Below are 27,224 nucleotides of genomic sequence, written 5' to 3'. Positions count from 1 at the left end.
GCCACAGTATCTGGAGGACGCGACACCAGCGGCCGCCATGCACATCTTTGCACCGACAGTGTGGGCGTGCGCCGCGGCGACCGTGGACCTAGAGGCGGTGCGGCGAGCGTTGCAGGGGGACTCCTTCGCACAAACGAAGATGGCAGAGGTGCGAGGGGGCAAGGCAGCGGCCGACGGTTTCCAGCTACGAGATGGCTTGCTCATCCGTAAAGGGGCCATCTACGTGCCGGGTGACGAACTTCGAGCCAAGGTGCTACAGCAGCTGCACGACGCACCCACGGCCGGGCACTTTGGCAAGGAGAAGACGGTGGAATTAGTAGCCAGGGATTTCTGGTGGCCTGGAATGAGAGGGGAGGTCGCAGACTACGTAGCGAGGTGTGACACCTGCCAGAGGGCAAAGCCGGTGCACAAACCGCTGGCTGGACTGTTGGAGCCGCTGCAAACTCCGGTCGAACCTTGGGAAAGGGTGGCTCTGGACTTTGTCACGGATCTGCCCAGCTCAAGGGGCAAGACGGCAGTGTTGGTGGTGGTGGACCTGTTCTCCAAGATGGCGCATTTCATTCCGTGTGCTAAGGTGGCCACGGCGGAGCAAACCGCCAAACTGTTCATAGACCACGTGTTCAAGGTTCACGGTCTGCCACGGTCTATTCTGTCCGACCGCGGGCGGCAGTTCATCTCGAACTTCTGGCAGAGACTGATGGGCTTCCTGAACGTCAAGATCAATCTGACGTCGGCGAGACACCCGCAGACCAACGGGCAAGCGGAGCGAGCCAATGCCATCATGCAGCAGTACCTGAGATGTTATGCAAACCAACAGCCTGCGACGTGGGTGGATTACCTGCCGCTTGCAGAGTTTGCCTACAACAACACGAAGCACGTATCCACGGGCGTCACGCCGTTCTTCGCCAACAACGGGCGGCACCCTAGAACCTTTCCGGGACTGGAATGCAGGGGAGAAGAGGAGCCGCAGTCAGCAGATGCGTTCGCGTCGGAGCTGCAGGAAGTCCACGATCAGCTGCGGCGCCACCTGGAGCTGGCTAAACACGCATACAAGGTACAAGCGGACAAACACAGAAGGGTTGGCGAAGAGCTCCACGTGGGAGACTGGGTCTGGTTAGCAGCCCACGCAGTGCCGGCCAGGTCGTTGGCCAAGAAGAAACTAGGGCATAAACAACTGGGGCCCTACCAAGTCGAAGAGCAGGTCAACCCGGTGGCTTTCAGGCTGGCGCTTCCGGAGGGTTCCAGAATGCATCCGGTGTTCCACAGATCGGTGCTCACTCCCTACAAGGCACCGCACAGGTTCCAGGAACCCGGAACGGCGCCGAGTCCGCTCAGAGAAGGAACGGGGCACGCGGGAGTGGCACAGGAGGAGCGCATCAACGAAGTCACGGAGATTTTGGACTCCAGATGGGGGGAAGAGGGAGTAGAATACTTTCTCGCCAGGGAGGGCACCCCGGCCAGTGCGAACAGCTGGGTGCCGGGCTACGCTTTAGACGAACCTCTGCTCAAAGACGAGTTTCATGCCCTCTTCCCACATAGACCGATGCCAGCAGACTTTTTCGACGACTGGCTTTTCACGCCCACGCTTTCGGACAGCACGTTCAGGGGGTTCGACTCGGACGAGGAACCAACACGAGACGTCCGTTCCCCGGAGGGGTCACCCTCGGGATCTGTCTCAGAACCCTCGTATTGGTGGGACGATAGGCCGGAGGAGCAGTTCCGCAGGAAGTGGCTGGACTGTTCCGGCCGAGCAACGCCGCCTGGAGGTAGTGCGGGAGAGACGGACATGGACATTTTCGGGGACGACCCTGGTTTCGAGCACGGCGGCACAGAGATGGAAGAGGAGGGGACTGTCGTCAACGAGAGCAGAGAGGAAGACCTGGAAGAGTTCCGCTGGAGGCCTGCCACGGGAAGCGACCGATATCCGACGTTCGTCCCTTTGCAACAGCAGCCCCCAGTTCCAGCACCGGAAGGAGGGGAGGGGGGACTGGGGGGCTTCGAGGGGGGGATGGATGTCAGGGGTTTAGGTGCAGAGGCACGGGCAAGGGAGGAAACAGAGAGCGAAGGGGAGGAGACAGAGGAAAGGATGAGTGATGACGACGACCCGAGATCTCCCAGTCTTTCCAGTGAATCAGAGGATTCACAGAAAGGAGCACCAGTGGCCAGGGCAAGGGGGGAGTCTAGGGAGGCACCCCAGGAAGATAGAGCCAGAGGAGACTCAGGGGGGAGCAGCTGGAAATCGGGACCAGCGTCACCGCCAGGAAGCAGGGAAGAGGAAAGGAGCCAGGGGGGAAGCGCTGGCAGCTCACCACAGGAGGGAGGGCAGGAGTCAGGAGTGGCCACACCTCCATCGGGGAGCGAAGAAACGGTTAAGAGGAAAGTGGAAGGTTGGGCGCGCGCGCCAAGTTCAAATGCAGAGGAAGGCGGCGCAGTGAGCAGCCCCGAAAGGGAACCGGGTCCTAAAGCCCGGCGCAAGGAGGCAGAAGGGTCCGGGTCAGCGTCAGAAGAATCCCGGAAGGAAGAAGCCCCGGGGGGTAGAGGGACCCAGAGGAGGACAGTCAGGAGGAAAAGGTGGAGCAAGGCTAGGATATTAAGTTGGTGCGCACGGGGCGGAGACTCAGACGGAGCCTCGCCGATCTAGCTAGTAGACGTAGAGTTGCAGACAGCAGCGTGAGAATGGAAACTGTAATTCAATAAAGACTTTTACTTAATGACCGCTGGCTAGCGTGATCCTCTGTGAGCTAGGATCTTGAAGCAGCTCTGACAGCTTTTAATAGGATCAAACTGAAAATCACAAAGGAGTACACAAGCTTTCAAGCTTGACATGATTTTTGTGCCGCCTACAATGGTTAATGTTACAATAAGCCTCCGATTTACCTCACTGAGTAAACCTGTGTCTGGCCTGTACCACGTAGCAAGAGAGGAAGTTGCCTTATAGTGCCTCACCCAGGTTTCAGGCAGGGAGTCTTTTCCCCAGCCCTACCTGGAATCATCAGGGGCCTTCTGCCTGCAAGGCAGCCTATGGTTGGGACTCACATGTAGGAATGTTCATCCATACGAAAAAATAAATCCTGCCAGAGTGAAAGGAATATTCCTGTAACACATACACTCAAGGGCTCAGGTATACTATACTTCTGAATACTATGGAAGCAGGAGGTGGGAGCACATGGAAGCTACAAACAACCAAAGAAACAGGAGTTGCAAAGTGTCACAGTGTGTTTGAGCAACAGGCAGTTAAGTGCAGGGGTGGAGTTAATGTTGCTCTCTGTCAGAACTTCCGTCACAAATCACACATAATAGGTGCCTGCGACACTTCCTGGGTACACCAATGCAATCCACTCCAGACTTGCAAAACTGTACATCGGGGAGACGCGTCACACAAAACCTTGTAATCTGATGCCTTGCATCATGCATTCTCCCTCCCACAAACTGGTCAAAATGTATGTGGTCTGTGAACTGTGCATGGCAAAGGAACACACAAGAAGCAACCTCCCCGCATGAGAGTGTCTCTAGAGATCTACTGCCCTTCCAGTGCCAGCCTGCATTGCTCTTGTCCCAAGCACCAGAATCTGCCCACGTTTTGGTTCAGGGCAGGCCGGCAACGTCACCTGGTGTTCATGCGATGCCTCTGCAGAGGACGAAATAGCTAGATACCCCTCTCATCATTGACGTGACCGGGGAAACTCAGCCAGATGGGCGGGGTATAAATAATAAATTATTATTACATTATTATGCAGAGGTTATGTAACATGAGGACTCAAGCTGTAGCCCATTATGAATACATGTCTGTTTCATTCTCTTGCACACGGCTCCTCTTTGCCTCATTTGCTGCACTTCACTTTGGATGCTGATCCTCTTCTCCTTTACAGAGATTTCCCAGAACAGTGTACTCCCTGTGCTGTTCTCTCTGCCCACCCACTTTTTGGGTTTTAATTCCTGTCCACTTTTTTCACTTTTGTTAATTCCCCCACTCCCTTTTCTTGATCTGTGTTTCTGCTTTCCAGTTTCGTCCAGATTTTATTTTTCTTGCTGGCTTCTTTTTAACCCCGAGACTAGAAATGATTACATTTCTCCTTGGCTTTTCCAAATAAGTCAGTGAATTTATAAACAGGCGCTCACACCTAAAGGCCATTGTGGAGGCTTAGCTGCAATAATGTGTAACTGAAAAGACATGGCGCAGTCTCTGTAGCAAGGTGTCAGTTCTGAAGCAGCATGGGGAACCCCAGTCCTTTGGGGCAAATTAGGGCTGCCAGGGGCCTTACTTGACCCATGAAGCTATTCCCCGCACTCATCCATGCCAACCTTCCCACATCAGACACCAGGTTTCGAGCAGGTAAAGCTGCAGCTGCAAAGGAACAATCAGGAGTGCTAGAGAGAAGTCCCAATTGCTCCTCTGCAAGCAGGGCTTACCTTCAGGGCCTTACAATACAAATCATGCTGGAATTGGCTCCTTAGTGGAGCCAATCTCTGTTGCAAGCAGGGCTTGCATACTTCCTTTACATCCCTTATTGAAATCGATACACAGGATGCAAAGGATTTCCCTTTGCAGCTGAGGCTCGATTCAAGTCACACTTGCGAAGGAAGAAAACAAAGAAATGGGAGCATACTCTTAAATTTGGGTTTCCAATCCTTTCACTGGAAGTTAAGTTAAAGGCATCATGTGATGGACAAGTGGGCTGTGCTAACCCCCGCCTCCACTGTCAAAGTGGCTCACATGGGGAAGGGAGTTCAGGAGCTGGCTTAGATGTTTCCCATTATTGCAGTATACACACATATGCTACAGATATGTGTGCTTGTACCATAGGGTTGTGTGCATGCATGAGATTCCTTTGCCATCCCTTTTTCTCCTCCCCATCAGCTCTCCCACTCTACCCTGCCTCCACCTTTACATAACAATGGCACTTTGGTATTAATATGACCTGAACAAGCCAATATGCTGAAGGGGCTTGAACTGGGTTTAGATATGGAAAGCCACAATCCAGATCCTCACTTACCTATGAAGCTCATTTGGGTGGCCTTAGGCAGGTCACTGTTTGCCACCCTAACAGACCTGTTAGGGTTACTGTGATGCATCTCAAAGCTTCTGGAAGAAAAGTTTGGAAGCAGCGAATAATACCTAATGTACTGTTTACATGGAATAAAGCTTTCCAGCCCCACTCACCACTTTTGTCTTCTCCCTAGTCAATCTTCATTCTCTCAGGGGACATTGCCTCGTTCTAAGGAGACTCTGTGCACTTTTCCATTGCTAGAATGCACACTCTGTTTCTAGCAAATTCTGCAAGCATTGACAATCTTTCTATAGCAAGGCAACCCCTGCCCCCTTCTGTTATGTGGGGATAGCACAGCTGGTGTATACTGTTTTAATGGCATCATTTTATAACAACCGGTGGTGTCGGGATTTCAAAGATTCCTGCAATCCCCTCTGAAGCCACTGAGTGCCACTGGTTTTCCATTTAAAACCTCTTCTGCAGGGATGATTTTAAAACAATCCCTATAGCATGCCTTATAACTGAGGAAACAGCTGGATGTGCTGTGATCCCCAAGTAGTGTGGTGCTGCTCTATAGATTGATGATTTCCCCCGGGGGTTTTGTATTGAAATCTATTCAACTTTCCTCACTCAAATTGGCAAGGTCTGTTTTATAGTTGGGTCACGTGAACCTGCCTGCTTCATTGAGTAGTGAGGTAGACAGGACACTCTGATTTTTAGATATTCAAGATGCTCATTCTTCTCTACCACCAGATTTGTCTTCAGCTGAAGGCTATGGGAAATGAAGGTCACGTAGCTTAGGACCTTAGCCCCTTCTGATTTACTGTACCATCTGAAGTTTTTATTAAAGAAATCTGGAGGGCCTCAGTGAGATTTTCTGTTGGAAGTAATTTGCAGCCTCCAGGGCTTCTCTTCTATTTGCCAGATGGGTTTAGCATTGCACGTGTAGTTGGCATCTGCAGCTCCCTCTGTTCACAAAACACGCCATGCCCAAGGAACATGCGGAAGAGGGTAAAGATTGCATCCACTTCCCCAGCCTGATGTGTGTTTGATGGAACTTGTGAATAGACCCTGTGTGAATACAAACTCTGCATGTAGGCCAGGAATCCTACATAATCTGTCCCTCCAACTCCTCCAAAAGACACAGGGGGTTTTGCTTTTGGTTTTCCGGTGCATGCAACTCTCTGATGTGCTGCGAATTGATCATATAAGCTCACTAATTTAACTCTGCATAGTTTGTAAAAGCGTTTGAATGTTAGCGAAGTGAATGAGGATTAACCACCGTCCAACCGAGATGCACAATTGCCCGTAGTATGAAGGGAAGCACTTCCTGCTTCAAATGAGGAATGTGTGCTCTTTCCCCTAACTCTGGCCAGGCCTAATCTAGGCCAGTGATGAGTCTGCCATTGGGATCAAGGGGCTGCCTACTCAGCAGGGAGAGAGAGAGGCTGGTATTGTCTATCTTGGCTTTTGCAGCGGCCCACAAAGTGCCTTTTAAAACAAAAGACTCAATCTGCTGTGTCATGTGCGTGTTGCTATATTAGTCTCCCTTGACTTCAGTCAGCTCAGGTTTCTATTTGCAGCCTGTTCATTTTGCCGCTGTTCTGAAGTGAGGGTGCCTGACTCCACATAAAACAAACACAAAAAGCTCACAGAAGCTGCACAAGCTCAGAGATTTATTGACAGAGAGATGGTTGAATTGGTCATGATCAGTTTATCTCAATTTCTCATTTTCTCATTTTTCCAGTCTTAAACTCAGTTCTACATATTTCCGCATCAGGTTTTGATATTTTAAAGAGTTTTCGTGAAAATCCAGCATTTTAGTGCAAATTGCTCCGAATATTCACACATTGATATGAAAGCTTGCCTAATATACATATTTTGGCAAAGCAATTTACCCTAATATAAAACATGTTTTTGTGTTATTTTCACGGTTACAGGAATTTTAGGCACACTTCACCCCAGCATGTTTTGTACACATTACTTGGCTGGAGAACTGCATTGCGAATTTTGGGAAAGTGCTAATTTCTACGGATGGCTGTGTTTCAGTTTGCATATTATTTCAGAAAGTGTGAGTTAGAATTAGGCATGCTTGCCTTTCAGTGCAACCTGAATCAAACCCCCACTGTATAGATGTAGCAGCGCTCAGCTAGCACAGAAGGGGTACCACTCAGGGATTAAACCACGTCATGTTTACAGTTGTTATGTGGTGGCATTCCTGGGTAGGATCTGGAGCTAGAGCAGTATTGCTCAGGGCAGAGCACTACTGTACCAAGCTCATCCAGAAGGAACTTTTAATTCACAAAATGTTTTGTAATCCATCAGGGCAGCAGAAACTTTTCACTTGCCTGGTTTTAGGAAGGCAGAGTATATGGAGGACAACACTTTCATTCAGCACATCTAAGGAGCAATGATGTTATTTCTCTACACCCCAACCAATGCAGAGCTGAGCGGGATAGAAGCCCAAACGCCCTTTCCTAGATGGTGGAATACAGGAAGCTCCTCCAGGGATCAGTGTTGTGAAGGGACAGGTTTCCTTTTTAAAAAAATTATTTATGCATTTTACATATCTTAATACATCAGTTATACAATTGTCATCGTTTATCTTACACACCTTGACTTCCACAAACATTCCTCCGTGGGGTCCTCCTTAGTCCTTGTTAAGCCGTATCTCCTTAATTATCACCCCTCTTCTACTTATTTTAACTACTGCTCATATATCTAACTCCACTTGGAAGCTCATCTGATGGTTATATATTTTTTAATATTTGCCAAAGTATTCCTGCTCTTCTTTTATATCCGACTCATCTTGATTTCTTATCTTTGCAGTCAACATTGCTAGCTCCACATATTCTATTAGCTTATTCTGCCAGAATGGCAGAAGGTACATGTTCCCAAGTTTGGGGGCTTGCTGGTCTGCGACACAAAGGCCATGATTCCTCCTCATTTTCCAGTTAGCCCCTAACCAAGCAAACAGTGAACACTGCCTTGTGAACAAATCTTTTTCTCTTTGCTGCGTGGTTGCTTTTCTTCACTCCTGGAAGCCTGATGTGATTTGGAACCGCCTGCCATGAGGTCACATAACAGGAGTGACTCCGGTCTGCTGGTGTTTTGGGAGCTGAATGACTGCAGCCCTTTGCTTGAAGTGGTCTCCATTTCCCATGTGCTCTCGAATGGCTTCTCTGGGGTGAGAAAAATGGAAGATGGTATCTCCAGCTGCTGAGCTGTGACCCCAAGAACAGTATTTCCAGGAATCCCCCTCTTATCATCTAAGGGATTCCTGGGAAAACTGGACCCCGAGGACACAGTGTGGGTTGGGCTGACAGCAAGGATAGCCTTCAGTTTGTTCCTTCACATCCTGCTGCAGGTTGAGCTTTTCTTATGTGATGCTGCTAAGACAGACCTCGAATGGAAGAGCTTTTTTGCTTAGGCACAATGCTCAGTATTGCCACTTGGTGGTGCCTCTGAGGAAGCGCTGGGCTGTTTTCCAAAGCATGAGCATTCCAAGAAAAAGCACATCACACACCTCTTGGTAAAAGGCAGCAGCAGCGGTGGCGGGGATTTGTTATAAAAAGCATATTCTCTGTATGCAGATATGAACATATAAGGTGTGCACTATGACACAAATGCTCCCCAAAGGGGTGTTATTCTGCAGACCACCACTTTCTGGGCAGCAATAAAGAGCCCCCTCTCTGCATATAATATTTCCTATAAGCAGTTGTTGTCTCCAGAGTGCTCTTCATGCTTAGCCTTCAGCCCTTGCAGCCACAGTCCAGTTGAATTCTTCTGCCCTCTGGATCAATTCAGTAGAAATACCTGCCAGGGCTCTCTGGCTCCACGCAGGAGGAGAGGTAAGTTTCCCTTCCGTTGTATTGTTCCTCCCTTCCCGAGCTACAGTGCTTCATCTCAGACTCACAACTGACCAGAGATGCAGCACTGCACCTTGGGCTGGGAGACATCGAAGGTCTTCTTGTTTTCATCCATCTGTCAGGCAACCTCCTCTCACAAGAGCCATCATGAGGGAAGGAAGGAAGGTGCAGAGAACAACAACAACAGGATTTGGGTAGGCTGTTGGTTTGCCACCTTTCTCTACCACCAAGCAACCTTTCCCATATCAAGTCCCCTTCTGAGGGACCCTGAGCATCTGCTAGAGCACCCAAAGGATTCTGAGGGCATATTCTAGGGTGTTCTTTCGGTTCATGCAGGGTGTTAGCCTAGGTCTGATCAAACTCTCTCTTGGAGTCAAAGCTGATACAAGGAGATTTTATGCCTTGTGTCAGGACTTATCCACACTTAACATGCCCTCCAACAACTTAAATCCGGGAAGCCACCTTCTCAGACACCATCTTCCCATTTTTTTATCGCAAGAGCACAGAGGCCATTTCGGCTGCTGTGATACCACATGCCTTTGAACGGCAGTTTCATCCCCCCAAAGTGTTTTTTTTCAGGTACAGCACCCAAAAACACACATTTTGGGGGCAAGAACGCAGTCTCTCCAAAAGCACTTTTTCAGGGGGAGAAATCACACTGTGAAATCACACAAAATAATGACAACCAAAATGGCCAGTGTTCTCTCGCGATAAAAAATGGGATGTCCCAGTTTTCCTGGGACACGTTAGTGTCTAAGCATTCTTTTTTTGGTCCTAGAACTATGCCCTGTGAAAACCTGCTCTTTAAATGACAATTTGGTTTTTCCACAGATTGCCGTTTGCTCTGAATCAGCTTCAGAGAGCAGGTTTTCGTGGGGAAAGCTCTGGTGCAAAAAAAAAAAAAAAAAAAAAAAAAGGACTCAGATACGGTGCTTTAAATTGCGGACTTTGCCTGGAAAGAGTGAGTCAAAAGGTAAGTGTGGATAAGCCCTTACTTGAAGCAAGGCTGCAGAGAGATGGTGGAACCTGGACGTCCTGTCAGATGGTGATGGGGAACCTTTGGCCATTTAGATGGGGTAGGGCTCTTATCAGCCCCAGTTGGCAAATAGGCAGGGGTTCTGGTATTCCAGCACCCATGCTGCAGGACATTTTATAGGGATCTAGATGACATAGAGCTACTTGGAAAATCCTCAGTGCATCAAGGCCATATCTATCTAGGTGCTCACACACAATTCAGGTATGTTTACCGAGAAGTTAATCTCAAGGTAATTTTTTTTTAGGGAGCTGGTATTGGGGCTAGCATGTTGCAAACTGATCAAGGAGCCCCAGTTTAAAATCATCTACCAGCCGGAAAGATCTTATGAGGTGAACTTGGCTCTTTTGCTCTCTCTTAGCCTCACCCATCTCTGAGGGTTGTTGTGAGGGTTAAAAGGGGTAACTGTAATTGTTATCCCGAGCTCTTTGAAGGAAAAATGAGATTAAAAAAAATGTAATGAATAAAATGTCTGCATGGAACTCTACCTACTATGCCGGAAGGAGTGCTGGAAAGCCTTTCCTAAATCCATTGCTGTATTACAGGCCTACCAAGGAACTATCACCCAAGACAATAATGGGACATTTGGCCAGGAGCTGTTGCTGCTCAGAACAAAAGCAGATTACTGTTGGCACTGTGAATGTTTCGGGTATGAAAACTGAGCTCAGTGGAGATTCTGCCAAGGCAATTACAGTGATTTTTGCACAATCGGCTTTTTGTGCACATGCATTTGTCTTCCAGTGGTAACGGACAATCCACTTGCTTTCTCTTAGGATGGAGCTTTCGTTGCAAGGATCTACCTTTATTGGAGTTACTAAAATGCTATATTTTTATTCAAGGATAATGCAGTGCATTTTCTACACAATGCATTCACAGCTGGCATGAATTATGCTTGCATTTGGTAGGTATAGTTTGACATTGATGCTAACAAGCTAGATAATTTATGGTACAGTGTCAGGCTGACATTTCAGCCACCTTGGGGATCCTTAGCTATGCTTGGCTTTGCCCTACAATGGGACAGGAAGTCAGATGTGAGATAACCAGCTGGATAGCTGTCTTCTTAGAAATGAATAAGTTACCATAAGAACAAAAATCTGGTTTATGTAAGCTTTCATAGATGCTCCAACGATGTATTGGTCATGTTGCATTTAGAAGCTATGCTTGACCTCTGGCCATTCAAGGACCAGACGCAAGTCCGGGAACTGATAAAATCCAGGGTGCAGTTAGGAGCTAGTGACACCAAGCTAATATTAAGACCTTTCTACCTTCGGGGGAAATTTGTGAGGGTCTTGTGCTCAGGTGTGAGGTGGGTCAAAGAACTGAGGCCAAATTGGGCTTGTTTGAGGCAAATTCTGCAGTTTAAATGTGTGGTTAGTCCCATAAAAGGGTAACCAAATGAAGAGTTCACCACCTACTAGACCCAGTAATTCTACTCTGGCATAACTTTGACATAGTCAAAATATTTCTTCAGTCTTTTCATTTAGATAGGGAACCTCTGTTTTGTTAAGCAAACTAACTTCCAAACTCCTGTTTGCTAACTCCTGAGATACCTTGAATGATCACTCATTCGTTACATTAAGATATATCTGTCACTTTAAAAACATTACATATTTATTCATTCCAATTTCATTACAGTTCCATTATACTTAGCTTCACTTTTTCTCATAAGATAAATCAGTCTCTGTAATCAGCCTTTGATCCAAAAGAGATAATTCTGTCTTTCATTCTTGTTTGTAGTAGGATCCTTAGGGGGCTATGATCCGCTTTGCCCAAGAATGGAATAACAGGAGATCAGATGTGAGATAACCTTGGTAAAATCATTAAATTCTAAAATTAACCTGCTCATTCTGATTTCCGACTGACTACAGGATGAACTAAGACTTAGCGGAGACAGTGTTGAAAGCCTTTGCATTTTTGTCTATGGGAAAGCTCTGGCATTCTCCTGCAGCGATCCATCTGGCTGAAGTGCCAGCAGGAAGCAGGAGACTCCAGGAGAAGGATCTGGATCACTCCTAAGGCTTTGTCAACCACTGCAACACCTTCCCCAACATCCCCTTCATGGAACTGAACCACATGCAATCCAGTAGCATCAGTAGCAGCTGGTGGAGTGGAGTGGCATTGCTTACCTGGCTTCCCAACATGGAGGTCACTGGTGGTAACCAAAGGGTTTAGGGGGAGAGGGGAGGCAGAAGAGAGGTTGGTGTGGATGAAGCATCAGGAGTGTGAGGATGGTTCTGCCACTGTGCTTGCACTGTGCTGACCTCCCCACTGCCTCTTGGCTACCAGCAGCAACCTCCACATTGGGCAGCCAGGTAAGCAACAGCCCCTCATCCCACTAAGCCACCTGCTGCTGCTGCAATCTGAGAAGGACTCAAGTGGCAAGGAATTAATGGACATTGGAAGGACCTTTATGCATCACTAGAGAAGCAGTAACGTGCCTTGCTGTAGAGCAGGGAGGGGGAACCTGTGCCGCCCCCTCCCCACGATGTTATTGGACTCCAACTCTAGTATCTGATTATTGGCCATTCTGCCTGGAGTTGGAGTCAGACAACATCTGGAGCGCCACAGACTGCCCACCCCTGTTGTAAAGGGGAAAATGGGTCCCAGCTGCGTTACACCTTGAGGAAGCACAGGGATTGCCACTTAAGGGAGTCCTCTCCCGTGAGCGAAAGATGACAGATGGAGTGTGGTCTCCATAACTCCCAACGGAGATGACCATTTGGAAAGCACACGTTGGGGAAGGAGGTGAGCAAGATACCAAACGGTGACTTTCCCAGGCAAAAGCAAACATCCTGTGTGATCCTGACTAGGCACAAAGTATGGTAAACAGAGCATCTGTCATAACCACATCCTTCTGCTGCAGCCTCTGTCACCAGGCAGCCAGGAACAAGCACTTCACAACAACCTGACAAGAAGCAGATGGCAGCTCCAGGGGCTGCAGCTCCATCCGGCTCCTTGGCAGCCTCTCCTTCCCCTCTGCTCTAAGCACAGCCCTCAGAAATTATCCCCACCACCCTTCTCCTCCTCCTTCACTAGGCAGACACAGTACAGGGAGAGGTGTGTGCTGTGTGATAGAGAAAGGAAAGGTCTGTCGCTAACGCCAGGAGAGAGAGGGAGGGCAGGGCCCTAATCCCCCTTCGAGAAGCAAGACACTCATGCTTCCAATCATCCTCATGCTTCCAATCATCTCAAAACAGGCAAAAATAGATAGATAGATAGATAGATAGATAGATAGATAGATAGATGATAGATAGATGATAGGTAGACAGACAGACAGACAGACAGATAGTCCAGGTTTCTACTCAGTAGGAGAAGAAAACAGCAACCCCCAAACATGACACAATTGGTTTCCGCAGCATTTGCCAGACGCTGGAAGACACTGCTGTATAACATGCAAGCAAAACACCTTTCATCAGGGGTCCTATGAGCTTTCTGGATGCCTGAATTTCACACCGGAATACACACTCCTGTATATGCTGATGCATTGAAATTACCGGTGACCATTCAATATGTGCCACATCTGCATCTTTGCTTGGCTTCTGAAAAGGATCTGAGCATTTCTTTCTTTCTTTTGTAGCTCTGATTCCATAGCTGGAGGAAAGGTAGGAGAGACTGGCTTACCAAGTCCTGAGATCATCTGAAAAACTCACCAAAACCTCCCCGATCTGTAAAATCTGTGTTTCAGAAACCCTGCCAAACACAACATTATATCCAGACAGAGAATAGATTTGGGTCGGGAACCGAAAGTTATAGCCAAGTTTGGGAATGAGCCACAATGAGTCAAAGGGACAGGGAGAACGAAAGGACAAGACGTCATTGCCCAAATAGTTTCCAAAAATGATAAATCTCTGCAAACATAAAATGAAAAGCAAAAAAACCACAGCCATTTGTGGAAGGTGACATCTAGTGTTTCTTTTCATCTTCCTAACCTTTGAACCATGCCTCCACCTTAACCCATGCCAGCCATAAACCAAAGCTTGGTTAAGCATACTTTAGATAATTGATTAGAATGGGCTTAGGCATGCCTAGTTCTGTGTTGAACTGTAGCCAGTTCAACTGGCTCAGAGGCCAGTCCACCTCCCCAGGGAACTGTAGGAACTATAGTTCTGTCTGTGAGAAACCTAACGTAGCCAGGAACCAGTCATCAGCAAGCTACATTTCCTAGGATTGTTTACGGCAGGGTTGAGCAGTGTAACATATTGGACCAATAACATCATTACCATCATTACACTCACAATGATATCGTGACCTCATGCTCATTTTAAAAGAGAAGCAAAATTGGCTAAAACTAAGTTTTGAAGGACTGACACTAGTCACAGTCTTGCTGTGGACTAGCATCCTGAGCTAGCTTGCCACCTGCGACTCTTCCTCAAGATTGGCTGTCCATTGTGCTTTGCAATGCTTCCAATCCTCAGACGTGTGACTGCTTCCCCCAGTAGCCAATCCTGTAAGAAATGCAGAAAAGAAAAGGTATCAGCCAGTGATCCCAAGAGCTACAGCAAAAGGGTCAAAGGCATATCCAACTCTGAATTCCCTTGTCTGGACGTGACCTACTGGAGATATCATGGTACTAATTCCCCACTATGAAGCCATGGGAGAAGCAAGTATTTTTCAGGTATCGGCAGTGAGGTACAGCAATGGGAAGCCTCAACAATCCCACACAGGAAATGACAACCTCACTTCTGTAATAAGTGCCTGATTCCCTCCATTCACAACACCGTTCACCTCTTCTTGTTCCTGCTACTTTCATCATATAAAGGAGTTGAACATGAGGAACCATGGAAACCAACCCTATCTCTTAAGATTCATTTTTAAAATATTACTATTACATTCATATCCCATCTTTTCTGTACTTCCCTGTTTTATCCTCACAACAACCCTCTGAGGTAGGCCAAGCTGAGGGAAGGCGACTGGCCCAAGGTCACCCAGCCAGCTTCCTGGCTGAGTGAGTTGAACCCTGATCCCCTACCTCCTCGTCCAACACTCTAACCACTGCACCACAATAGCCACCCATGGTAGCTGGGGACGAACAGCTCCAACCCAAACCCACACTTGCCTCATAAGTGGGAGAGCAGAACTAATTCATGCTCAGGGCAAGATGCTGCCATTCTCTCCCTACTGTGTGCTATAGTGTACGAAACTAGCCTAGGACCTTCTGCAGAAAACTGATTAGAGGATACAAACTTAGCTCAAGAGCTCCATCTGGTTTAGCACTCCCTTTGCCTCCTACAAAGCTGAACCTGATGTCCCTTGTGAAGCTCAGAGGGTGAGCAACTTTTCTTGTTGTTTGCCCCAGTATCTGATATAAAGTCATATATTGTCTCCGAATATGGAGGTAGCATTTAGCTGTGATGGCTGATAAACCTGCTTTCCAGCCATGATACAGTTATAAAAGCCTCTACTGCATCCAATAGGTGCAGAATCAGCCACCTCTTTAACATACAATGTAGTCAAGTCCACAGGATATTTCATTTGCACGTGTCGATACTATTCATGCACATCTTCCATGTATACGAACAATTACATTTCACTGAACAATTAGTCTTGCTTTGCATCCTCTCCCCAACCCCCATAACTTGTTTTTCTTATGCATGCGGTCAACTAATCTGTTCTGTGTTGCGTACATTGCATTCACCTGAGAAACCTGCACCCTATTGCACATGCTTAGGGTGATTCAAGGTCAGGTAAAGGGGTGTGGGTATGGTGGGGTGGCCACCCCAGGGGCTATGCAAAGAGGTATAACGTTGTCCAAACTGAAATGCAAGATTTGTTAATAATGCAGACCGAAATGCCTTATGAGTTGTAATGTCTTTGGGCAACGATGGCTGTTTTATCAGAAGAGCTTCTTCTAGTGCACATAGCCCCTTGGAGAAAAAACTGTCTTGTAACAAAAATGCTTTAATAGCAAAGAGGAATTGATCTATGCAATGTTACTCCTCTGAAGCTCTTGCTAAATGATGCCAACGCTAATAAACACATTTCTGTATGCATTTTTTACTTATGTACACATTTTTGCAAGCACTTTCTTCTCATATAATGCATTTCTGTATGTCATTTTTCACTAATATATTCAATTTTGTGCACACTTTCCCCTAATATATGCATTTTAATAAGCATTGTTTGGTTGGAAAACAACACCGCAAAATTCAGAGGAGTGTGAATTTCAAAGGCTGGCTATGTTTTAGTTCTTGTATTGTTTCAGAAAGTGCAAATTGAACAGATTCAGCTTTAAATGTGAACTGAACTGAATTTATTTCCCATCCCTAACATGAACCAATCAATACCTTTTAGATGTATCTGTTATCCATCTTTGGCCGTTTACATGTTAAAATGCAGCCAGGTTGTTTTTCTCAACTTCAATCAAAGCTGGTTTGAGGGGGGAATGCATCAAAAGGCCAAGTACAGAACTGCTTAGATAGAGAGATAGATAGAGAGATAGAGAGATAGATAGAGAGATAGAGAGATAGAGAGATAGATAGAGAGATAGAGAGATAGAGAGATAGAGAGATAGAGAGATAGAGATAGATGATTAGATAGATAGATAGATAGATGATAGATAGATAGATAGATAGATAGATAGATAGATAGATAGATAGAATATGTATAATGATGCATAAATGGCCACCCTTTGTGTGTGCTAGATTTGCCACTTCTAAAATTTCCCACAGCTGGAGTACAAAATTCCACTGAATTGGGTTCCTTGTAAATGGCACCCCATGCTATCTGAGGCCAAGCAATGGAGAGGGGTGAGGTGGGTGGAGTGTTGGAGAAGGACACCTTTTTTCCAGGTCTGGAAATCCAGAGTGGCTCCAGCATCTTGTTCCTACAACAGCCATTCAGATGCCTATGTGAAGCCCACGAGCAGGACATGAGCACCACAGCAAGAAACTCTAGGACTTGTGGTGTGAGCAATTAAGGGCCATGTACCTTCCTTAGTAAGAGACCCACTCGCGCAGTAACTACAACTCCCAGAGGTCTCCAGTTCCTGTTGGCCTTTCCTATAACATTGAACTACAAGTGGTAGTGTATAGTTAAAGCTATGGTTTTCCCAATAGTGATGTATGGTAGTGAGAGCTGGATTATAAAGAAGGCTGATCGCCAAAGAATTGATGCTTTTGAATTATGGTGCTGGAGGAGACACTTGAGAGTCCCATGGACTGCAAGAAGATCCAACCTATCCATTCTGAAGGAAATCAGCCCTGAGTGCTCACTGGAAGGACAGATCGTGAAGCTGAGGCTCCAATACTTTGGCCACCTCATGAGAAGAGAAGACTCCCTGGAAAAGACCCTGATGTTGGGAAAGATGGAGGGCACAAGGAGAAGGGGACAACAGAGGACGAGATGGTTGGATAGTGTTCTTAAAGCTATCAACTTGAGTTTGACCAAGCTGTGGGAGGCAGTGGAAGACAGGAGTGCCTGGTGTGCTATGGTCCATGGGGTCATGAAGAGTCGGACATGACTAAATGACTAAACAACAAGTGGCAGAGTTCCCTGTGCAGGGCAGGAGTGTCAGTCTGAGGGTCTCATTCCTTCACGGACAACCCTCTGGGGTCAGTGTGCCAGTGGTGGATGGCACCACAAGGAAAAGTGGTTTGATGCAGGACCTATATGGAAGGAGAAAGAGCCAACCAGGAGCAGCAGGAGACTTGCAGCAGAAAGAGCTACAAATGCCATAATCGTGACGGACCTTTGATTCTAGAGAAAGTGAGAGCCACTGCTACTGCGGTGGCGGCGGCTGCTGCTATTGTTTACTAAGGCCCCTAAAAGTATTCTTGGCAGAGAGGAAGGACAAGCACCATAACATTCAGGGACATCGAGCTCCCAGGAACAGAAGGCGCCATTGCTGCAAATAGGATTTAGAGAGCACAAAATGTATGCAAGTTCAGAGAACAACTAGTCCCAAGGATTGGGAGCAGTATTGAAATGGTGTTTGTTGCTTATGTGTAATGAATACCCACAGCCTGGTGCCACATCTGGTTATAAAAACAAATCAAGTGGCTGGAAATGTAAGAGGCAAAGGGAGCTAAAGAAGCTAAAGGACACCAATCAATCCTCCCATTTTGTTTAAAGTAGATGTTTATGTGAGAGATGGGAGGGAGGCAGTCTGTGACACAAGGTTGTGCCGGGCCCAGATAAGTGATGCTTGGGCCCTGATCCTATCACATCTTGTCCTGCCTAACCCGCAAACCCAGCCATGAACGTGACCCATGAGCCTCTCTGGAAAAACAAGAGCTCCACATTCTCTCGCTCTCTCCCAGGCCCAAGTCAAGTTCTCAGCTACTGCTTCTGCCCCTTGGGAGGCTGAAGCCGGGGATGGGTTGTCCAGGAACTCTCATGGAATGCCGACCAGCTGAGCAGCCTGCAGTGCATGTGGGGGGAGAGGGGGAGCATCCTCTGGGAAATAATCCCAACCCCTCATGCTGGATGGGAAAATGAGTGAGATCCCTCTAGGCAAGTCAGTGTGTCTAACCTTTCAGCTATCCCAGGATGCTATGAGAAGACTGAAGAGAGTACACAGTCTGTTTCTGTGGCCCCCTCCTGCTTTTTCTCGTTAGTGGTGCCTGCACAAAAGAGCCTTGGGTCTGGGTAAGAGCCTGCCTGCCTGGTGAGCATGCAGAGATTCTGCTGCAACAGCAGCCTGCCCAGTGAAGAGAGAGAGCTATTTTGAAAGGTACAGAAACAGGCCTATATTGGGAGCGAGCCAAACCACAATCCCTGGTTCAGATATAATGCTAAGCTAAGGAGCATGGTTTGTTTCTTCCCAGCTTTGGCAGGGTGGAATGAAGCAGATGCAATCTGCTCATATATGGTAACTGGTGGCTTACTGTGACATGCAAACATAGCTGTTGTGGGTCTACAGCTGATGCCAAAGGCAGCTGGTGGTAACATAGGAAGAGGCTACTGGATCAGGCCAGTGTCTCATCTAGTCCTTCTTCCAGTGGTCATTCAGAGACCTTTGGGAAGCCCCAAAGCAGGACCAGAGGGCAGCAGCACTCTCCACACCCACAGTTTCCAGCAACTGGTATTCAGAGGCTACTGTTTCCAACAGTGGAGGCAGAACATAACTATCAGAGTAGACTTCTCCATGAATTTCTGTCATCCTCTTATATAGCCACCATGGCCATTTTTGCTCTGTTCCAATGGGAAATCCAAGCCTGGTTTCTATGTAGCAGACAGAGAGCCTGCCAATTAAGTTTTTTTATCTCATTTGCCTCTGCAACAACTGCCACATTACATGGGACAATTGGTCACCCTTTGTATCAGCACACAGAAAATTTAGGCTCCAAGGATGAGTCTTTAGGCACATAGCCAATACTTTTCCTTTGCTTAGTAGAACTTAAGCATTGCAGAAAAGAATATAAACAAGGTTAACAACATTATAAAAGGCAAGTTAAGATTACAAATCTAAAATATTGATTATTAATGAAGAGCTAACCCCCTCACCCATAATTAAACCATAATTACCAGAATCAACAAGCAAAAGTTGATACACACCTCCCAAAAGTCAAAGTGAGAGATGCTTCAAGGAAGAGACATTTATATCCAATTTTCCCTTTGAATAAGATTCCCCCCCCAAAAAACTTTCTCAATTATCAAAGAAAAACAAGACCACATTCCACAAAGTACCCAACTACATAAAAGGATATGACAGATCAAATACTGAAATACATCCATAGCGACTTCTGCAATAATTTTGACTAAACATAGACTACTACCCAGCATCTTAAAAAGCAGAAAGCAGAGACATCACCTTACCAACAAAGGTCCGCATAGTTAAAGCCTTGGTTTTCCCAGTAGTGATGTATGGAAGTGAGAGCTGGACCATAAAGAAGGCTGATCGCCAAAGAATTGATGCTTTTGAATTATGGTGCTGGAGGAGACTCTTGAGAGTCCCATGGACTGCAAGAAGATCAAACGTATCCATTCTTAAGGAAATCAGCCCTGAGTGCTCACTGGAAGGACAGATCGTGAAGCTGAGGCTCTAATACTTTGGCCACCTCATGAGAAGAGAAGAGGAGAGTCACTGGAAAAGACCCTGATGCTGGGAAAGATGGAGGGCACAAGGAGAAGGGGACGACAGAGGACGAGATGGTTGGACAGTGTTCTCAAAGCTACAAACATGAGTCTGACCAAACTGCGGGAGGCAGTGGAAGACAGGAGTGCCTGGCGTGCTCTGGTCCATGGGGTCACAAAGAGTCAGACACGACTAAACGACTAAACAACAACAGACTACTACCATCAAAGCAAAATAGTTTTAGCAACATCTAGTAAAACTACATCAAATACAAACAATTGCAATTTTTAAAAAAGTGTATCTGGATAGAAGTTACCCAGACACATTATCTGACTTATACAATAATGTGTCTGGTCCACATCTGAGCATACTAAAAGTATCAATGGCACTCACTCTGAACACAACTTGTTTAACTAATGAATTGTTTAACTTGTTTAAGATGAATTAAAGGTAAAGGGACCCCTGAACATTAAGTCCAGTTGCGGACGACTCTGGGGTTGCGGTGCTCATCTCACTTTACTGGCCAAGGGAGCCGGCATTTGTCCGCAGACAGCTTCCAGGTCGTGTGGCCAGCATGACTAAGCCACTTCTGGCGAACCAGAGCAGCGCACGGAAACACTGTTTACCTTCTAGCCAGAGCAGGACCTATTTATCTGCTTGCACTCTGACGCGCTTTTGAACTGCTGGGTGGGCAGGAGCAGGGACCAAGCAACGGGAGCTCACCCCGTCACAGCGATTCGAAATGCTGACCTTCTGATCAGCAAGCCCTAGGCTCTGTGGTTTAGACCACAGCGCCACCCGCGTCCCTTTATAGAGATAATTAACTTAGGCCAATTTAAGGCTTTCATTTTATAACAGGAGACATAGGGATATCGGTTCAAGATGAGGAATGAGGACTAGTGATATATCAGTCTAAAATGCAAATCTGGCTTGTCGCAAAAACAGAAAGATGCTCTTTATTCCCATTGTAACAAATTTAATTGTGCTGCACCGGGGTAAAGAAAATCGGCTATAAGGCCTGTACCAATATCCCTGGAAGCAGCAAAAATGGGTGCAGAAGAGGGAATATTTGCCACACCATCTGAATTGGCAGCCTTTACTGCCTTTTGTGGAAGTGAATTCCATTGCCTGGAGATTGTACATTGTTTTGTGCTCAACTACACTCAATGAGCATCCTTCAGACCTCTGCTCTTTGGGGCTTGGGGCTGGCTTCATGCATTACATTTTTGTACTTGGGCACAGACCCACGAGCACAAAATAACGAGGTGTGTATCCCGCCAAGTATGAGAGGCGTGTGAATGGAAAATTATTATTAAGTGAAAGACCCAGTAGCAAGAACCAGGAAAGTAATGGGACCCCACACTCAAATCTTTTAAAGGGGCCACTTTCTAGATTTCACACACAGGCTTGATGGGGTCCACTTGTCTTCTGTACTCTCATGACGACACCCAAGTACAAAACGTACCATGTGAAGCCACCCTACAAAGTGTGGGGTGGGGGTTTGGGGAGTAGAGGGAAATAGAAGGGCAGAGAGCACTGTTTATCAGTGCTCCTCCTTTACCCCAAGGCTTTGGTTTTCAAATCAAACACTGATGAGAAAACAAAGCGAGATCCCAATCTAGTCCCATAGTCGCAGGCTGATTAACCCTGAGTTCAAGCCCAGGCCCCCACTTTGCCTATAAATAGTTCTGCCTTTTCCTTTCCCATCCTCCCGGCAGGGGCTGCGAAATGCCTGCCCTTTTATGGTCAAAATGGAAGATTCCTAGAGCTGAGCAGTCCAGATCTCCCATGTTGGGGCTCAGCCAAGGGGCTCTGGGGGGATGCAGCGCTGGGTCTCACAAGCTGCTGCTGCTGCTGCTTCTCCTCAGCATGTTCTTGGCCGGGATAAATCATAATGTCAAGAACAAAGCACAGGTTTTCAGGGCCTTAGAGAAGAGGGCTGGTGGAATGCAGGCGTTTTGGAAGTTGTGGTTAGGAAACGTTTGGTGCTGTCTTCCTCCGCTCTCTCATGTTCCCTCTCCCCTTCAGGGACCAGACATTTTGTTCTGGCTCCGTGCTTGAAAGTTGGATTCTCCCAGTAAAGGATCAAAGGCATCTCATCCTCTGCGGTTTTTGAACTATATGGCCAAATCAGGGCCAAATAAAGTGAATTTGTACATGATGTTCATGGAATACATGAACATGTGTAAATATATCAAGGATACAACAAAGCGCACGATGAATGATTCAGGTTTGTGATTGTGCAGTTATCTTCATGGTTATTTAAAATGCATATAGTTCTTATGTGTGGGGTTTTTTCCAAAGCTCTTTAAGAAATTTTCATTTATATAGCAATGATACAAAAAATGCATCCCATAACGAACAAAAGGGACATTTGCAAGTGTGATTTTTTAATTACCAAATTTTATGCCCTATAGGACGCACTTTTTCCCCTCCAAAAATGAAGGGGAAATCTGGGTGCGTCCTATGGGGCGAATGCAGGCTTTCGCTGAAGCTTGGAGAGCGAGAAGGGTCGGTGCGCACCGATCCCTCTCGCTCTCCAGGTTTCAGGAACACATCCGCAGCCTAGGCAGCCCTGCGGGAGTTCCCACAGGGCTCCCCACGCTGCGCACAGTAGCCTGCTGCTCGGGGCGCAGGGCGCCCTGAAGCAGAGCACCCCACACGCCCGGCAGACATCGGCCAGCCCCACAAGCTCGGGGGACAGCGGGGAGGCACAGCACCGCCACCCCGCTGTTCCTCAACCTGGTTTGGTTTCCCTGACCTGGTTTTTGGGGGGAAATAAAGGGGGGGATTTCCTTTATTTCCCCCCCAAAAAACTAGGTGCGTCCTATGGGACGGAGCATCCTATGGGATGAAAAATACGGTATTATTAAAGAAGAGTCTTAATGCATTTGGTAATCTTTGCACACATGGCATTCAAACATGTATTGTATGTGTGCTTTAAGACGAAAACTCTGAAAGAAATCCACATCCCAATTTTCAATTTGCAGGCATGGATTTAAACTACAAAATTCAAATTCTAATCATTAAACTTTCATTTTAGAGGATGGCGTTCATTGTTTAGCATGTATATAAAGGGTGAGGAAGAGATGAAATCTTGGTGACAGACGTTAAGCGTTAACCCACCCCCTGTAATGGAGTGTTGGAATTCAACTATAAGCTTTCTAATTTAAATTTGTTAAATGCATCACCATATACAGAAGTCCAACACTATACCAGTATCAGTTTCTATGATGGCTACATAGATACCCGCCAGCTCCTAATGGCTTTCTTGTTGTTGTTTGTTTTTGAAGGGACTTGCCTCCTCAGTGTTCAGAGGGTGTTTGGCTCTGCCCCCTGGCTCATTGTAACGTCACACGCATAACATCAGGAAATCGCATCAGACCCCCTCAATCAACTTGAGAAGATGGCGCCTCTGCTTACACACATATTTAAACTGGTATGCAGATGTGGCATAAACCAAGTGGCTTTCATGACTGTGCATATTTCTACATATTTCTGAAAACTGTGAGTGCAAGAGGAATAATAGCATGAGTCAGGATTGTTGTTTGGTAAGGGGATGGCAGACCCTCCAAGTGTCGCTATTTTCCAGGGACAATCCTGGATTTACAAAAGTCGTCCCAGTTTCTGATTTGATCCTGGAATGTGCCACTTTTCCTTAGGATGTCCCTATTTTCATTGGGGAAATATTGCAGGTTATGGCAGGACCTCGCTATTTTCGACAGTATGGAGTTATCTAACCCTGAGCCATCTGAAGGCTCAGATGGCTTCCCTGTATAGGGAAGTTTTTTTAAAAAAAGTTTAATGTTTTATTATGTTTTAATATATGTTGGAAGCTGCCCAGAGTGACCAGGGAAACCTAGTCAAATGGGTGGGGTATAATAATAATAATAATAATAATAATAATAATAATAATAATAGGATGTCCCTATTTTCATCAGAGAAATGTTGGAGGGTATGGGATGGTATCAACTTTGGGCAAGGCCTGCACAGAACATGAAAGTTCTTTGTCCAGAGGGATGTCAATCTACATCAGTTTATTTTAGGAGATGCAGTTACTTGGTGCTCTCCAGTGAATGGCTCGGCCTGCTTATGGATGCATGCCTCCCCTTCAGACTTCTGGCATCCACTAGATAACACAGAGTGAGCCCACTGAAACACATCTGGGCCATAAAGTGTGATGTGGCCTTGAGCTGCCAGGAGGCTTGGGCCCAGGCGCTGTCCATTTCATTCCAGAACAACATTGCACAAACCTCGAGAATGCTTATGCTTGGAACAGAGTCAGTGCTGAGTCACAGCTGCTCTTCTTCCTCTTGCTTTCAGAAGCAGATTAAAGGATGCTTCCAGGCAGGGGTTTAATATTACAAACAGGCTGTTCAGATATCTTTAAAAAAACACACAAAAAAACACCACCCAGGGAAACTGGCAACAGTTTTTTTTTTTAAAAAAAACAACCCTTAAAAACTGTATTGGGGAAATGTTTGCATTTCTTTTTAAAATGTGTTGTATCGATGTACACCATTATGATGTTTTATGATATGGTGGTATGTAAATGCTTTTGTATATATAAATAAATCTTGATGAAATGAGGATAACATATGGGCCGACATAATTATGTGGACACCGAGGAAAAACGTGCATGCATGAGGACCGTTGATCCCACAATAAAACACCCACCTGGAAGCATTCAAAAGGAAAATGGGCACATGGTGGCAAAAGAGCAATTGGAAACCTGTCAACTGCCCCAGATTTTGTGTTCATCTGACCTACAGAGCTTATCGACAATGGCTCTTTTGTGTTGGTTCATGTACCCTCATTTATGAGCTCATTGTCCATGCCTATTGTTCTTCACAGGGCTACAGGAAATGCAAGGGGTCTGGTTTAAGGCAGTATATTTCAGTTGTGTCAGGGCAACTGGGCTACTCAAGAAGGTAGCAAAGAGGTCCTGGTAAAAAGGACAAAAAACGACATAGCACGATGTTGGTCTCATTCATGTGGAAGGGCAACTCTTTTCTCATAAGGTGAAATTGAACATTACATGCAAATTTGTGTAAGGAAACCCTGATGACCACTTTTGTTAGAAAAGTCAGGAGCAGGTGTTTAGGAGTGGAGAAGTCAAAGGGAGAGGAGGTGCTTTCCGCTTTCCCCATTGCAGCTCCTACCCCACAAGCTGCTTAGTCCCACACAGAATTCAAGGCTCATGTTTGCGAGCCACCGGGAAGCCATGGGAATGAAGAATGGGCTGGATGCTGGTGACGGCTGCAGCATCAGGAAAGCAGCTGGTGGGGAAATGGTCAAGTACCTCCCATCTCCTGCTGTGTTTATGTTGCAAATCAACCCCTCCTGGACAACCCTACAAGGAGCTGCAGTTGGGTTTAAGTGCACACCTTTGTCGGTAACATGTAGTTTCAGCCCTTAGAAAATCCTGTTTGTGCTTCTCTGAAACTGCCCTTAGTTACATTCTGCATTGCAAATGGGGGCAGCACAGGAGAGGATTAGCTGCTGGTTTTGGAAAAGCCAAGGCCCCCCACCCCCACGAGCAATGAAGTTTGTTCCCGAGAGCAATATAGATTTCCAGCAGATAGCGCAGCTCAGAACAAAATGTGCTCTCCGTGACACAGACAGCTCCTTCCTGCATCATCTTCCCAGGCCTTTGTCTCATCTCAACCTTTTCCATATTCTAGAGTCTCCCCATCCCACATAAATTTTCTTCCCTCCTTCTCAGTCTTTCCCAACTAGCTTTACACCACATCTTTCAGCTTCCCAGTTTGCTGCTCGTTCTCCCTTTCCATACTTTCAGAAATACCCCAATGATCTTAATCTTTTCTTAACTGTTTCAGCCCAATTCAGTCGGCAGAAGATGCTGGTAAAAAGTCTGTTTTCTAGGAATTGCTGCTTTAAGGCAAAAAAGAAAAAAGGAAAAGCTATTTTTGCACGTATTGCAGGGATAGGGAACCTGGTGCCCTCTACCTCTTGTTGGATTCCAGCTACTATCAGCCCCAGCCAGCATGGCCAATGGTCAGGGATGATGGGAGCTGGAGTACTAGCTATTTTACTTTGGCACCTGAGTACAAACTCTCATCCCTACCCCTTACTAACAGCAACAATGCAACAATGTTCAATAATGAGCAATGTCCTGTCTTTTAATAAGCTGCCTGAGGTGGCCACCTCACTCTGCCTAATGGTAGGGCTGGCCCCAGGGCACCCAGTGTTTGCTGGGATGTAACTGCTATGCAACTCAGTAAAAAAATATAAAAAATAAGCCAAAAGTCAAACAAGACTGCAATAGCAGAAAGAGTTTCAGTTCTGGGGCATGTGAACTGGTAGGTCTGGGAGTGACACCTCTTGATCTGTTTACACATTACATTCCTAGGACAGAGGAAATGGTCTGCAGGATTCCTTCCCAAGGGAGACACAGTCACGTCACTAGGCCCGTTAGAGGAGACTGATTTCTTTTTACTGGCGACGTCCATCTGTTGCGAAGCATTTGAAGAAAAGAGAAGGGAATGCAAAGGGGAAGTCCCCAGAGTGACATTTGAAATGGTGATAAAGTCCATGACTCTTTGTTTCCTGCATATGGAAAGATTATGTGTGCCAAGCCTTGATATAAAGGGAGACCACCAGCACTCTCCACTATTTGGGAGGGCAGCTCCCCATCAAATACTTCCCCTTCTTTTTATATGTCTGACAATTGTGTAAATTGAAGCATATGAAGTAGGGCCAGGCTTGAACCCACTGCCTCTGCTCAGAACCTCCACATGTTTATTTATTGATAGGTCCTCTTTTCCCAGGACACGTCCTACTTTTTCATGGGTAGAGTCATCATAGCGATACATAGTTAAAAGTAAAGGTAAGGGGACCCCTGACCATTAGGTCCAGTCGTGGCTGACTCCGGGGTTGCAGCGCTCATCTCACTTTATTGGCCGAGGGAGCTGGCGTACAGCTTCCGGGTCATGTGGCCAGCATGACTAAGCCGCTTCTGGCGAACCAGAGCAGTGCACAGAAACGCCATTTACCTTCCTGCAGGAACAGTACCTATTTATCTACTTGTACTTTGACATGCTTTCGAACTGCAGGAGCAGGGACCGAGCAACGGGAGCTCACCCCGTCACGGGGATTCGAACCACTGACCTTCTGATTGGCAAGTCCTAGGCTCTGTGGTTTAACCCACAGCGCCACCCGCGTCCCGCATAGTTAAAAGTAGAAGTCGACAAATGTCCCTTCTTTTTTGATCTTCGAAATATGGCAACCTTATTAACCATTTTAAAAATTCAAAGCAGTTTATAATAATACTTATACTAGGGGCTGCTGCCTCTGCT

General features: G+C 46.5%; 1 long non-coding RNA gene across 4 annotated transcripts in view; it reads right to left on the bottom strand.

The window, feature by feature from the left end:
* Positions 1-6,637: 6,637 nt before the first annotated feature.
* The window catches only part of LOC308581987, a 30,566-nt gene continuing 9,979 nt past the window's right edge, over positions 6,638-27,224 (bottom strand). For all 4 annotated transcript variants that reach the window (XR_014005433.1, XR_014005434.1, XR_014005435.1 and 1 more), the window contains one exon: positions 6,638-14,335. This is a non-coding gene — a long non-coding RNA (uncharacterized lncRNA). The remainder of the gene's footprint in view (positions 14,336-27,224) is intronic.

Source organism: Podarcis bocagei (assembly GCF_964188305.1).
Source record: "Podarcis bocagei genome assembly, chromosome: 2".
In the NCBI taxonomy this organism is placed as follows: domain Eukaryota; kingdom Metazoa; phylum Chordata; class Lepidosauria; order Squamata; family Lacertidae; genus Podarcis; species Podarcis bocagei.
Note: the sequence above shows the minus strand (reverse complement) of the source record. Positions and strands in the feature narration are given on the sequence as shown.